Source organism: Oryzias latipes, chromosome 3, assembly GCF_053564925.1.
Source record: "Oryzias latipes strain Hd-rR chromosome 3, Olatipes_Hd-rR_3.1".
In the NCBI taxonomy this organism is placed as follows: domain Eukaryota; kingdom Metazoa; phylum Chordata; class Actinopteri; order Beloniformes; family Adrianichthyidae; genus Oryzias; species Oryzias latipes.
In genome coordinates, this window is record NC_136239.1 from 9,594,673 (window position 1) to 9,610,544 (window position 15,872).

Below are 15,872 nucleotides of genomic sequence, written 5' to 3' on the forward strand. Positions count from 1 at the left end.
CCCTGAGCGCTGGGCCCCGCCAAATTTCCAACTGTGGCCGAGCCTGGTCAGCCAATATTTACAACACCCCTCGTGGGCCCCCCTTTTCCCCGGGATGCTCCCTTCCTGGGCGGGGGCGGCTGGCCCCTGCCTTGCTCCTTCCTGGACCAACCGTGGGCCAGATGGGTGGCTGACTGGAGTGCGGAGCGGGTCTCCCTTGGGGGGTCCTGGCTCGTACCTGGGGTTGGGGCAGGGGGATTCCCAGAACTCCTGGGTGGTGATGGGGTGCTCGTCTGGGGCTGTGGGTGCCCTTCTCGGGTGGGGCCCTGCGTTGGGCCCTCCCGGTGCGGCGGAGGGCTGCTCTCCTGGTTGGGCTGGGGCGGCGCTCTCTTTCCCCCCATGCCTCCCTGCTCTCTGGCTCTGGGGGCCTCGCGGCAGTCCTGCTGGCCCCCAGAACCAGCAGGACTGGTTCTGGAGGCCAGTCCTGCATCCTAACCACCGGTCGCCCGGGGGGCGGTTGTTCTCTGCCTGGTGCCGTGTGGCGTTGGGGGGTTCTGGCTGCCGCTGCTGCTGCGGCGGGGGTCTTGGTGTGGGGATGGCTGGGCAATCTCCCTCCTTCTTTTCGCATTCCACCATGCATTTTAGAAGAACATAAACACTCACCTGAGCACAGGTGTTAGCTCACCTTTGCACTAATAGTTTGCATGATTGAATGAATTAAATATTTCACACTAGTTGGTTTGAAGGCATAAGTGTGCGTGTGTGAACACTATTTGTTTTGTGTACATGTTGACATGTGGACATTTTTGCAGCTAGCAGGTGTGTTGATAACATTTGAGTGTGTGTGTGGACAGGCCCCGCCCTTTGAGATTTGTAATACATTTGAACTCTATTATACATTGAAAATAAAAGAACAAACCATTTTATAGGCTCAAGCATTTGTTTCACAAATCAAAGTACTTTACAAAACGTTTTTTTCAACAAATAACTTCTGTACTGTACTGTCAAATAATAATTTTAATCATGGATGTGAACACAAGGCTTCAAAACGGGAGATTAGCCCCGCCCACCGCGACCCGAGTTATTGGATTAAACGGGAGACAATTTAAAATGATTATGAAAAAAAATCGGACAAATAGTGACTCAGGTGTATCTCACTGCTCTTCAGACTGAGCCGCTGCATCCTGACTCCGCTCTGCAGTGTTTTCTTCTTTTGAAGCCCGCGGTGCAGGTGTGTTTGTTCGGGAGAAGAACATTGTGATAGGCAGTTGTTGTAGCTGTTTTTTCTGTGGGTTTTAGAGAAACTCGAAATTGCAAGAGGATTTTTCACGTACGTGATGTAAATTTGGCAAGCTGTTTTACGTACGTGTACATATTAAACTGCAATGTTATTGACGCATAGATGAAGAAGTGGAGTGACTTTTTAGCCAATCAGAATGCAGAACACAATGCACAATGCAAATCCGTGAAGTAGCGAAATCATGAAAAGTAAACCGCGTTATAGCGAGGGATTACTGTACACCATTCCTCATCTGTCCCCGCCCTCTCACGTATCAGGTACCAATTACAATTGGCTAGATAGAGGGACTTACAAATTAACCAAACATAATCATAGAAGGAAATAAACTAAATGAAATTACCCTTTTTTTCCTTCTTGTGCTTTTACTATTTAACAAAATAATATAAACTCAAACCCTATTACTCGAAAAAACGGTTATATGAACACCAGAAAAAAAATCTTCTACTTCATTTTTTTATCTTTTTTTTAAATAAAATTACCACCAGGCTACACTTTACTTCTTTTTCTCTTCAAGCCACCCATAATTAATCAACACGTGTTTGTGCTGAGCAGGGGAGAAGTAGCGAAAGCTTGTTACACGCACAGCAGCAGCGCAGTGCCTGACTGGAATAGAGCTCCAGGTGCAACAAAAAGACTAGACAACATCAACACAAAAATGTAGAAAATTGAATGACACTGGAAGAAGCAAAATCTGGAACGTTTAACTCCGCCCACATTGAGGCGCGCCTTGGTAGCTTCCTCATTAGGGGTTTGACACCAACTTTATTTGTTTAGCTTAATATTTTCTGATTAGAAATGCCTTCTTTATGTGACCAAGGTACCGCCAGTGCAGAGTGGAGCCACTGAACCTTTTTTTTCCAATGATTTTTCATCTTCACTGGTGTCCATTGATTAACCATTGTGCTATCTTAGATGACCCAACCCTTACATTGACGTGTCCTCCCTACCATGACAAAGGTGGATAAAGGTGGAAAGATTTCATGTAATCCATGGACACCAGTGAGGTTCACAAATCATTGAAGAAAAAAGGTTCAGAGCACTGTCTAGTGGGTCTAGATGACCCAACTCCCAACGTTAAAGTGCCTAGGATAGCACAAGGGTTACATTATTATTAACAGTACCTGATGTAAGGCCTTCATCTAGGCAAAGCATGTTTCTGCTTGATCAGGGAACTTAGGGCCACTTGGGGTGAACATGTGTGTGGTGAGAGGCTGTTACTTTTTGTCAGGTTTGGCAGCAATTTTTGTATCCTCATCGTCAAAATTGAGATCATCATAGAACACTGTGAAAAGATCAACAATTGGTTAATGCCTCTGAGTCACAGATGGTAAATACATACCAATACAGACACTTAATCTCTTTTGGCCTGAAATCCTTGTAGCCTGCCTTACACTTGGACGTTTTGGCGGCCACAGCGATCACTGCTTTGCAGTTGATGGAAGTTGTCGAGCCTCTTGGCACCTTTAGAGCTGAAAATAGGAAAATGAGAATTTTTATGTCTCCAGTTCCCCATTCTAATAAGATTTCTGGAAAATATTGCCATAATATTTAATGTCAATGGTGGTTAATTTTACAATTAAATTATGGTAGCAATTGAAGTCTAACTGTTTTTTGAGAATGTGCAGGTTATTCGTTCTGAATTTTAAAAAGAAAAGTTATAAAAAAAAGGTCATGAAGACTTGTTTTTGAGCTGAAGATGTCTTTCCTCTTTTCCAAGATGATTTCTGGAATAAAACTGGTAAGAAAGCAGTTTGACTGGATCAGAAAAACGGTCTGAGTGAGTGTGATGTCACCCATTTACTTCCGGATCCATCAAAGCAAAGTCAATTCTGTCATCGTTTTTCTGTGATACAGACATCCCCACATTGGAGCCAGTTGAAAGTGATTGATCTGAGTCAACGTTTCCATGGCAACTACTGTCACCAATCAGGAGTAAGCTTGTTGGGAGTCCACACTGTTTCCACTGAAAGAGGGCTTGGTGGAATTTGTCAGACAAACATTCAAGGTGGCACATGTTATTACTGAGGCATCTGTTGGTCAGTCAATAAACCTTATGCTATCCTATGACCCCACCCTTACATTGATGTGTACTCCCTACCATGACAAAGGTGGATAAAGGTGGAAAGATTTCATGTAATCCATGGACACCAGTGAGGTTCACAAATCATTGAAGAAAAAAGGTTCAGCGCACTGTCTAGTGGGTCTAGATGCCCCAACTCCCAATGTTAAAGTTCCTAGGATAGCACAAGTGATAACTTGAATAACTTGTGATAAATAAACATTTTTGTAAAACAAATAACTGGAATTAACAAAAACATGTTTAAAAAGGTATCACAGCAAGAATGATTAATGGTCGGGCCATATTTACAACACCCCTTGTGGGCCCTCTTTTTTCCCCGGGGTTCCCCCCTCCTGGGCGGGGGCGGCGGGCCCCTGCCTCGCTCCTCCCTGGACCAACCGTGGGCCGGGCGGGTGGCTGCCTGGAGTGCGGAGCGGGTCTCCCTTGGGGGGTCCTGGCTCGTACCTGGGGTTGGGGCGGGGGGATGCCCGGAACTCCTGGGTGGTGGTGGGGTGCTCGTTTGGGGCTGTGGGCGTCCTTCTCCGGTGGGGCCCTGCGTTGGGTTCTCCCGGCGCGGCGGGGGGGCTGCTCTCCTGGTTGGGCTGGAGCAGCGCTCTCTTTCCCTCCGTGCGTCCCTGGCCTCTGGCTCTGGGGGCCTTGCGGCGGCCCTGCTGGCCCTGGCCTGGGTGGCGGGCTTGGTCGCCCGGGCGGCGGTTGTTCCCTGCCGGTTCCCGTGTGGCGTTGGGGGGATTCCGGTTGCCGCTGCTGCTGCGGTGGGGGTCTTGGGGTGGGGATGGCTGGGCACTCTCCCTCCTTCTTTTCACGTTCCACCATCCATTTTAGAAAAACATAAACACTCACCTGAGCACTGGTGTTAGCTCACCTTTGCACTAACAGTTTGCATGACTGAATGACTGAAATATTTCACACTAGTTGGTTTTAAGGCATAAGTATGCGTGTGAACACTATCTGTTTTGTGTACATGTCGACAGGTGGACATTTTTGCAGCTAGCAGGTGTGTTTATAACATTTGAGTGTGTGTGTGGACAGGCTCCGCCCCTTTTTTTTTTTTTTTTTTTTTTTTTCTACATTTGAACCTTACCATAATGATTAACAACCATTAAACTTGTTGCTTTATGCTGCTTCATGGTCTTATCCCCCTACCCCCCTCTCTCTAACATCCCTCTCTCTTCTTCCCCTCTTTCCTTTTCCGTCAGGTCCAACACCAAAGATTTTCAGACATGATTGAAATTAATAAAGTTTGGCCTCAATTACAAAAGGGGTTTATTCAGACATACCTTTGGTTTGTCTGAAGATTAATAACCCCTCTTGTTAAAGTAAAATATGTCCAACACAAGAGGCCCTCAGCTCTCATCTGTCTGCCAAGCTGTTGGACAGGACAAGATAAAAAAAAAAAAATAAAAAAAAAAAAAGAATGATTAATAATAATAATAATAATTCATTATATTTAAAAGCGCCTTTCAAAACACCCAAGGTCACCGTACAAAGTTAGAGGTAAAACACAATAAAATCACAACATGTTAAAAACAATAAATAAATTGGATTCATTAGTAAAATCAGCTGACAGAATGAGAAATTGTGTTCCGGAAATGCAAGCTTAAACAGATAGGTTTTTAGTCTGAATTTAAAGATCAGAAAGGAGTCGGTGTTACGGAGGTCTGGGGGGACAGAGTTCCAGAGTTGGGGAGCAGAGCGACTGAAGGCACGGCTCCCCATGGTGACCATACGGGCGGGAGGGACAGAGAGCTGAAGGGAGAAAGAAGACCGAAGAGATCGAGGGGGAGTGTTAATATGGAGGAGATTAGAGAGATAGGAGGGAGCCAGGCGATGGAGGGCTTTGAAAGTATATAGAAGGAGCTTGCACTTAATCCTAAAGGCTACTGGAAGCCAGTGCAGCTGCTGGAGAACGGGAGTGATGTGATGGAAGGAGGGGGTTCTGGTGATGATGCGATCAGCTGAATTCTGGACCAACTGAAGCTTATTCAGAGTTTTGTTGGGAAGACCAAAGAGAAGAGCATTACAATAGTCAAGACGAGAAGTGACCAGACTATGAACTAAAATGGAGGCGGAGTGGATGGTGAGGGAGGGGCGGAGTCGATTAATATTGCGTAGATGAAAGTAGGCTGACCGAGTAATGCTATTGATGTGGGATTGAAATGATAATGTACTATCAAGGATGACACCCAGACTCTTTACTTGAGGGGAGGGGAAAACTGGAGAGGAATCGATGGAAAGGTTAAAATTAGAAATTTTGGAAAGGGTGGATTTGGAACCTAAGAGGAGTAATTCGGTTTTATCACGGTTAAGTTTGAGGAAGTTTAGGGTGAACCAGGTTTTTATTTCAGACAGGCAGGTGGAATAGAAGAGTTGGGTTTACTGGACAGATAGAGCTGTGTGTCATCCGCGAAACAATGAAAATCAATATTGAATTCACAGAATATATTGCCAAGGGGTAGCAGGTAGGTAATGAAGAGGAGGGAACCGAGAACAGAACCTTGAGGAACACCAGATGAAATGAGTGAGGGTTGGGATTTAAAAGAATTCAGTTGAATAAACTGAGTGCGGCTTGAAAAATAAGAATGAAACCAGCGGAGGGGGGTGGACTCGATACCGAGGGCTGAAAGTCTGTGGAGGAGGATGGAGTGAGATATGGTGTCAAATGCTGCGCTCAAGTCGAGGAGGATGAGAATGGTGATGAGTCCAGAATCAGCTGCTAGGAGAAGGTCATTGGTGATTTTTAGTAGGGCAGTTTCTGTGCCATGAAGGGGACGGAAACCAGATTGAAAGGGTTCAAAAAGATCATTTTGGGTGAGATGATGGGAAAGTTGGGAGGCGACTATTTTTTCAAGAATTTTTGAAATGAAGGGGAGGTTAGAAATAGGATGAACATTATGAAAAGAATTGGGGTCTGAGCCGGGTTTTTTTAGGATGGGTCTGACGGCAGCGATCTTGAGGAGTGAGGGGACAATCAATGAGGAGTGGATAATGGCACAAATGAAGGGAAGAAGAGAAGGAAGGCAGGATTTAACCAGGGATGTTGGTAGGGGATCGAGCAAAAATGTGGATGGTTTGGACTTATGGATGAGGTGGGAAATCTCACTGGGATCAGGGAAGAGAAAGGAAGTGAATAAATGAGTTACAGAAAACGAGTCAGGCGGGATGGGAGGAGAGGTGGAGGAATGGAGATGCTGATGGATATCTAGAATTTTCTGGTTAAAGAATAACTGAAGAGAATTACAGTGCTCATCTGAATAAAAATGAGGGGGGAAACTTTTACGGGGTTGAAAGATATTGTCCATTAAAGAAAACAGAATTTGGGAATTTCCCTTATTTACATCAATCAGTTCAGTGAAGTAGTTCGTTTTAGTGTTAGAAACCAAGTCCTTGTGTTGTAGAATCTGTTCATTGTAGATTTCCTTATGAAGGGGAGAGCCAGTTTTTTTGCAGAGCCCTTCAAACTGGCGGCATTTGGCTTTCATTTTATGGAGTTCAGGGGTGAACCAGGGGGAAGATTTAACAAATGAAACAGACCGGGTTTTTACAGGAGCGAAATTGTTAAGAACATCTAAAAGGCAGTTATTATAAAAAGAAACCAGTTCATCAGGGTTGGACGAGTTCCGGAAAGGAATGCGCTCCAAATGAGAAGAAAACAGCTCCACATTTATATTCTTGATGTTCCGGAAGGAGATGAGGCGAGTGGGTTTAATCTCAGATTAAAATCAAGGGGATGCTAAAAGAAACAAGATGGTGATCAGTCATAGGAAGGTCATCTGTGGAACAGTTAGAGGGGGTTAACCCAGACTAGCAGACCAGGTCCAGAATGTGTCCCTTATAGCGTGGGTAGGCAGCTGAACATGTTGATAAAAACCAAGACTGTCCAGGCATGAGCAGAAGTCTCTGGTGAGGGGGAGGTGGTTGTTGGTTGAATGCTGTATAGCATTCAACCCTTTGTTTTCCTCTTACGCTATCTTCCGCCGTTTTTCGGCACTTGACTCCTTCTACAATTTTCAACCTATTTTAACCATTCAACTATTAAACTGTTCAGCTCTTTCAGCTTATTACTGCTATGACTTTTGGTTTTTCAAATCTTTGAACTTTTTAAGATATTCCAGGATTTTCCATGATTTTTTCTCCATTGAAATACATGGAGAATTTTTCGTGCAGAAGTTCACAGTTAAACTTCTTCTACAATTTTTCACCTATTTTAACCATTCAACTATTAAAATGTTCAGCTCTTTCATCTTATTCCAGCTATGACATTTTGTCCTTCAAATCCTTGAACTTTTCCAGATAGTCCCAGTTATTCCCGGATTTTCCAATATTTTTGCTCCATTGGCCACACCTTTGCTTCTTTAAACAATTGTAACTTTAACATTCTTTTGGCTAGAGACACCGTTCAAACATTGAAATGTTCACAAGGTTTTGGACTTCAATATAAGGCTCAAAATTATTATGGGATGGCAACACCACCTACAGTTTGGCGGCCATTTTTTGCCAAAATGTGAGGCAATTTTAAACTTCTTCAAACTTTCACCTATTTCGATCATTCTACTATTTCAATGTTCAACTCCTTCAGCTTATTCCTTTCAGCTATTACTTTTGGTCCTTCAAATCTTTGAACTATTCAAGATATTCCTGGATTTTCCGAGATTTTCGCTCCATTTAAATACATTGAGAATCCTTGAAAACCTTTGGTTCTTTCAACCATTGTAACTTCAACATGCCTTTAGCTAGAGATACCGTTCAAACGTTAAATTGATCACAAGGCTTTGGACTATAAAATAGGTTTAGAAATCATTATGGGATGTCGACACAACCTACTGTTTGGTGGCCATTTTTTGACCAAATCTGAAGCAAATATTGCATATAACTTCATCCATGGCTGGAACTGAACATATTGAAATTCACTGGATCTGGACATATAAGGAATGTGGGCGTGGTTAGCAAACAAACTTCGTTGCTATGGACGTCCAAAGGTTTACTTTTTCTGATTTGTCTGAAACTGACGTCGATTGGTTCGTCATCCCCAGGCGACCCAAACATAAAATGGTTGCTATGGAGATAGAATTAATAGAAAAGCCGCCATTTTGAAAAAAGTGGATTTTCTATCAACTTAGACATGTAGCTTTTACCAATATGATACTCTCAAACAATGTGTTTTTTTGAGTCGGTTGATGATGCTGATTCCAATGCTAGCACTTTTAGCCATTTTAGCAACATCTTCAAATTTTCAACAGTTCAGCCATTTTTTCAACAATATGAGCTTTAATGCTTAACTCCTTCTACAAATTTTGACCTATTTTAGACATTCTACTATTACAATGTTCACCTTTTTCAGCTTATTCCTACTAGGACTTTTGATCATTTAACTTTTCAAGGTTTTTCCAGTACAGTTCAGACATTTCTTCAGCAAATTTAGCTTTCATTCAGCAGTACAGCATTCAACCCTGCATTTTCTTCTGGAAATGCAGCTCCTTCTAGTTATCAAAATGTATGTTAAAATCACCCATACACATAACATCAGGAGAGAGAGACGATAGGTGAGTGAGCAGAGATCCAAAATGCTCCAGAAAGTCCCTGTTTGGTTTTGGGGGGCGGTAAACCACTGCTATTATAGTTAGTGTGGGTCCGGGAACCATGAAGGCAGTGCACTCGATGGAACTGAATGAGGGGAGCGGAACCGGGAGGACTCTCCACGTCTCGCGATATAACACCCCGAGACCGCCTCCACGGCCATAGCAAAGAGGCTGACAGAGGTAAACAAAGCCGGGAGGGGTGGAGTCATTGAGTGAGGAAAAGTCATTCTGTTGCTGCCAAGTTTCCGTAACGCAGAGAAAGTCCAACTTACGATCAACAATTAGATCCTGGATCAGCTGACCCTTGTTAAAGAGGGAGTGGATGTTGATTAGGCCAAAGTTGACGGTTCTGATGACTTGGCGTGGCGCCGAAGAAGTCGAGTTCAAAAGGATTTGGATATGCATAGCGCATTTATTAAATTGAGTTTAATAGGTTAGTGTTTCATTTGAAAATGTTGGACATACAAATCAAAGGCAAAACGTTTGAGTAAAAATGAGAAGTGTCTTCAGCACAGGTGTGAGCACTGAAATGTTTAGCTAGTTTTGTAGAAACTTGAACGGAGGTAAAAAAATGTAATTGTTGAAATTTAGGTTGAAAAAGCCTTCATTGGTGCGGTGCAGAAAAAAATCTCTCATTTCAATTACAAGTGATTTATTGGTACAAAGTTGAACTGAGGTTTTCCTTCATATAAGCCCTTTTTGTAGGGCTGGAGCTGGGGCTTGAACTGCAGAAAGTCTCCTCCTCAGCAGACCATTAGTCCCTCACGTCCTCTCTCCGTCAAGGCCTCTGTGCTGCCTAAGAATGAAATGAAGGGGAAAATAACATAAATGCCACAAGCCCTGGACATCCATGCAGATCACAAAGAGAAAACTTCCTGGCTTTGCGGGGCAGTACCTTCCAAAAGCTAGGAGGAGAGCTCTTCAACCACACTTCAAGGACCCCGCATTGCTGCTTGACTTCACAATTCACAGTCTGGTCAGCAGCATGACATCATAGAGCCTTTTGTTCTTTACCATGGCACCATAACCTGCAATCCATCACATAATGCCTAATCATTTATGCAGCAACTTTAGAAACTTTAAAAAAGATTGTTACCATATGTTGATGACACAGCAGAAACTTTTTCTCCTGATGCTCAGACAATGTCCTTCAATGTTTTTCTCTGGGTCATTTTGATTTGTCCTTCTGGGAAGAGATGAATTATTAGTAATAATGAAGAAATAGTCCACATCCACAGCATGAGAGTAACATGAAAGAAACAAGCCAATACTTATCTTCAACACTACCACAATCTTTACTTGGAAGTATCATTCTGGTAACGTCTGCTCCAGCTTTTCTGACTTCCGCTTGTCCCAGCCACCGGCCTGAACGGTGAGGATGTCTGTGCAGAATGAAAGGATCAAAATGTATTAAACTGAGAAAACAAACTACACAAAAAGGATGCATCTTAAATGAGTATTGAAGAAATGTATGTTTTTATATAATATTCTTTATTAGGTTGCAGCTTAATCTTTAGTGTGAAGTGAACTCATTTTGAACTCTCAAGACATACTCCTGTTACATTTCTTTAGTTTACAGCTGCAGCGGCACACTTTCCTCCCCTGCAAACCCCTGTGAAAGAAATAGAATGTTCTTTGTGCAGATATGGGAGTTTTGGCAGAGAAGCAATAAATATGCCATAGACTACATTTCTACCATCTGGGTTGAAGATCTTATTCCTGGGAACCTGTCTAGATTCATGTTCTCATGTGGAAGTCCCCCTAATGCCGGTAATAGGAGCTTTCGGTTATCTAGGAATGATTTAGGTCAGACCTAATAGGGAATCTTTTCATGAGTGCACCGAGTGCACCTTCGTATCTGGTCCGACGTCGAGGAGGAGCGAATCCAGAGGCAGCAACTCCAACTATTGGCCGGTGAGAGCGGGAGGGCTATCTGCCGACGAATCAGAGTGACCAGGGGCGGAGATTCGGCCGCCATGATGCTTTCAGGGGGTGGAGTTTCAACACACATGGTCAAAAGACTGTTTTGGAAGTTTTTTTTGTTCTCAAGAATACCTACGAGTAATTCGCATGTAACTTATGCGTCTGTAGGCCTTTTAACTTGAGAGTCAAGATATCTGCATCAATGTGTTTTAATCTGTGTTAGAACTATTGTTAGGGCTATAAACTGTGTATTTTTAATCCGGTTGAATCCGTGGTTTGCTTAAACTCTCTCGACTATTGAACACATATGGATGGAAAGATCTGAAAAGCAGAAAGATTATTTCCCACAGTATTTACCAGTTTTTGACACATATGTTGTCATGGCGCTCTAGCGTGAGGACCCAGATGCTGTAACCCAGAAGGAAGACAGGTGAGGGATTTGGCGAGAAAAGGTTTATTATTCCTGCTAGGAAGATGGTAGTAGTAGTAGCTGGGTGAGCTCCGGACTTGACAACGGCTGGTGGCGTGGCTGGAGGGCTTAGTGCGGTTAAGGAGAGCCGTGGGATCCTCAGGATGTCTCTGAGCAGCAGGAGGGAAGAGAGCGCTGACGTCACTCGTAAGGTGCTGGTAATCCTGAGACAAAAGGCAATAATTAGTTCAAGGCTTGGAACAAGACAAGAGTTTGCAGAGCATAAACTTAAGACCAGGCATAGTCACCATAAGGGGTAACGAACTGGCGTTGAACTGATGAGTAAGGTCTCCTTTTAAGCAGTATGGCCGATGAGGTGAGTGGCGTCAGCTGGTGGCAATCAGGGAGCAGAGCAGGCAGAGCTGGAGGGGGAGGAATCTGACAGGCACCATGACATATGTACTCGGAACATGTGTCTGCTGAAGAGAGGAAGCTGTTCACTCGGTTCAGTCCCTTTCCCTAATGTTGTCCCTTCTTGATTTCATCCTCGGATCCTCATCATTTCAACCAAAATGTATGCTTGTTAACTTTTGAAACATAAGGGGTTAGAAAAAAACTCCAACAGTAAAATTGAGAAATAAGCCTTTGATAATTATTACCTCACACTAGGTAATAATAATAAAAACCACTAGGCTTAAAAGAACAGAAAAGTTTACAAAAGAAAAACATTTAGACCATCAAAAATGTAGGTGGAAAATAATTTTACGCACCCCAGTTGGCTCTCAAAACAGTAAACTTTGCAAGTTCCATCCACTGCTACAGCCAACATGGAGGAAGTGCATGCAGGACACTGAAACAGATGAATCTGACAGCCTCTCCACCTCAAAGTTAGCAGAAGATCAGTCCAGGAACTATTTGTGCATGTTTTCTCCACATAACTGACCAGTCTGATAGAGGAAAGGAGGAAAAACACGAGGTTCTTTTCTGTATATACATACGTACACAAATACAAGAATCATGAATCATACATTGGTCGACTGACTTAAAGTCCCACTCCAACAGAAAAGCTATTATAAAATCGTTTACAGTTTTTTAAGAAATTTTTCTGCAGCACAGCAGGAGCTCATAAGAAATTCACCTCAGAGCTGTGGGCGGGAAAATTGGCGCAGACGTTAGCCTCTGCTAATTTCACAAAAATCGTTTGTTGATTCTCTCTCCCGCTAGCCTATAGCACCTCAAAAGCCCAAGCTGACGTTAGCGTAGCAAAAAAAATCAGTGAGCAACATTGGAGCTATCCAGCTGTACAGTTTTGAGCCAGATACCAGCTCCGAGAGGGAACTCGGGACATTACTGGATCTACCGGTATTTTTCTTTAAGTGGATGCATCAGATTTGGAGCAGAGCAGAGACTTTGGGCCGTTCATGGCAGTTGCAGCGTCACAACTATAAGTTTTTTGACACAGGGTGTTTCATCTTCTCCTGATCCATCGGGATTTGAATAAATACTCAGAAACAGTTTGAATCTTTCATTATTATGTATATGTTTATATTTTTGTTAATGTCCTCAATAATGAGAAAAATGTTTGATCGTAACCCTTGTGCTATCTTAGATGACCCCACCCTTACATTGACATGTTCTCCCTACCATGACAAAGGTGGATAAAGGTGGAAAGATTTCATGTAATCCATGGACATCAGTGAAGATCACAAATCATTGAAGAAAAAAGGTTCACAGCACTGTCTAGTGGGTCTAGATGACCCAACTCTCAATGCTAAAGTGCCTAGGATAGCACAAGGGTTTTAAGAAAAGAGAAGATTTATCAACAATTAGCTGGACTGACAAAATAACCGTCTGCATTTAGCAAAGCCGTGACGTCAGTGATGGAGCAGTGACACCTAGCTACCTTCTTGCAAAAAAGTTGGAGCAAACATCCAAACCATTTTCGGATAGTGAACTTATTGAAAAATGCTGAAGGTTGCAAAAGTCTTGTGCACCAAAAAGCAGTTGACCTTTGCTAGCATAAGTCTGTCAAGGATCACGATTGCAGACACAACATCTATGAGGAGACTTGGGTGCCAAATGAAGGAATCCTGTCATTGATTGCATTTTTGGTCACTATTGATGAAAGCACAGATACAGATATTGCACAACTGTGCATATTTATTAGAGGTTTTGAAGAGACGTCACAGTGTTTCTTGAGTTGATGAACACAACAGCTGATGACATAGTCAGTCAGCTCTCTAGTTACTGTGCCATGTTGGAGTGAACTGGTCATGTGATGTCAGTCTGCTCACTGATGGCGCCCATTGAAGGTCAAGAAGAAGGCAGGTTTTGCCAAAAAATTCAGGCAGCAAACCAGGAAAAGATTCTTGGACATTTCATTGTGTTTTGCACACTTGAATGACAGTAAATGTGTTTCTGCACAGGATCTGAATCATGATATTGATGTGTAAGTTTCAGAAGAGAAAGGAGGTTAACTCCAAATTCTTATGTTCACAAATGTTTGTAAGTTTAGTTTAGTTTAATTTTTCCTTGATTTGCTCATTTACATTCTAGGCAGGTGTTTCATTTTTTTCCGTAGCCCCTCTTGATTGCTTCAGTGTCAGATGTAAAATATTTAGTCTGTGAATATTGAATAAACCATTTTTTTTTTAGTGAAATGCATTTTATTTGAGATCCATTGGCCTCTGTGAATGAATGTGTAATAATAAGTGATTTGGTTACAATGTTGGTTGAGGAATTTTTCCAACCGAGTGAAAAAACAAAGCTGTTTTTTGCTCTTCTGTTACTGATCCGGCCCACTTGGGATTAGAGTTTGACACCCCTGGCCTATACCATGCTAGCCATTTAGAGTAAACTATTTTCATATATATATGATCATATATTACCTTTAGTCCACTAAAGAACATTTCAGCTCTTTCTCCTACCCAGAAGTAAGACGACTCGATCTTTGAGGCTCCGCTTTTCTCTCCATGTGGGTGCCACCCATTTCATGACATCAACCTAGATTCGGTGTCGGCAGCGTTTCTCCCATCCAAACATTTGCAAAGATGGATGTGCATATTGTGCAATGAAAGCATTTTACTGATCACCACTAGCTCCATGGAGAAAGTGGGTTTGTGTGTTAGCCTGGAGGCGGTTTTAGCAGCGCAGGCTCTTCCTGGAAGAGGCCTCACCTATTATGACGTCACAATGTGAGGACCCTCTTATTGTAAATTGAGAGGGGCTGGTGCTCAGAGGGTTTCAGAGGAATGCTGAGAGATGCGTGACTGGATCAAAATAACGCTGTGGGTTAGTTTTTGTGAGGAATTAATATTATAATACACTTCAAATTTTAAAGAGTTGATTTTGCATGATATAGGCCCTTAAAGGAATTCTGGCTGAGATGTACTAACAACATACAATTAACAATGTGTAAAAAAAACAAAAAAAGTCTTTTTTTATATGTTGTTCATGCAAAAAACAAACAAACAAACCCCAGTAGTTATCACAAGTTTCCAAAATAACAAAAATGCAAAGGAGTGCTTTATTTTTCTAAAGGCTGAAGAGACACCTTGTGGGTCCTACTGGGTTCTGGACAGTAGACATTGACTGGAAAGGCTCTTTAGCTGTTAAAGGGCTGCAGACCCACGTTTCTGGCTAAATGAGCCAACAGGAAACTTACCTCTGCGGAGACCACGTGACGTGTCCGCCCCTGTCCTCTTTTACAGAAGGCCTTCACCGTGATGCTGCGGCCTTTTTAATTTAAGATGGAAAAACGCCGCGTCATTCAACGTTTATCATACACAGCCAAAACGAAAACCCAGCTCTGTTTTCCGAAATCTAACTATTACATTTCTACAGAGAAAGTTCAAAGCATCGCCCACCTTCCCGCTGTCAAAGAGTTCATCAGCCGCGCGCCTTCCTGCGTGTTCATCCGGGGATTTCCGGGGGAGTGGGGTGAGGGTGCCTGTATAATGCAATGACTTATATCACTAGAGGAGACACGCCCGCTTTAGAAGCCTGGCCGACGGTGGCGGAGCGAGACGCCATCTTGGTGAGGTCGACGACGCCCACATGACATTGATTTCTATAGCTTTTAGTGGTGTCTCAGTAGCTTTTATATACTATATATATATTTTACATTTATATATATTTATACATATATGTAAATATATTATATTTATATATATAATAGATATATATAGATAGATCATTTGTTGTTGTTAAAGAAGAGAAACAGTCAGCCTTAAAAGCTCAAACTTTAATAAAAATGCATTGTTGCAGGACTTCTTACAAATATAAAAATTATTACAAAGAATTTTTAAAAATAATTTCTAAACATTTAGAAGTTTTAGACCTTAGACTTTTACATGTAATTTAAATTATTTAGATAATAATAATAATAATAATAATAATAATAATAATAATAATAATAATAATAATAATAATAAATCCACAGTAAGTAAATACAAACAAGAAATAACAATAAATAAATAATAAGTCAATAAATCATAATAAAAATAAGTATATTAATAATAATAATTGAAAAAAATATTCAAAAGGAGTCCAAAAGTGAAGAATAGATTTACCCTAAGAAAACAACAACAACAACATCAACAGCAA

At 42.1% G+C, this 15,872-nt stretch overlaps 1 long non-coding RNA gene across 4 annotated transcripts; it reads right to left on the reverse strand.

Moving 5' to 3' along the window:
* Nucleotides 1-9,325: 9,325 nt before the first annotated feature.
* Nucleotides 9,326-15,225, reverse strand: LOC144991158 (uncharacterized). Of its 4 annotated transcripts, none has more exons than XR_013655091.1 (7): nt 15,134-15,225; nt 14,932-15,002; nt 11,576-12,214; nt 11,216-11,491; nt 10,032-10,317; nt 9,831-9,963; nt 9,326-9,731 (listed from the first exon to the last, which is right to left on the reverse strand). It is a non-coding gene; the product is annotated as an uncharacterized LOC144991158 (long non-coding RNA). The 4 variants fall into 4 exon arrangements; XR_013655090.1 differs by having other exon boundaries at nt 11,576-11,705; nt 12,038-15,002; XR_013655092.1 differs by having other exon boundaries at nt 11,216-11,266; nt 11,366-11,491; nt 11,576-15,002.
* Between the last annotated feature and the right edge of the window lie 647 nt (nt 15,226-15,872).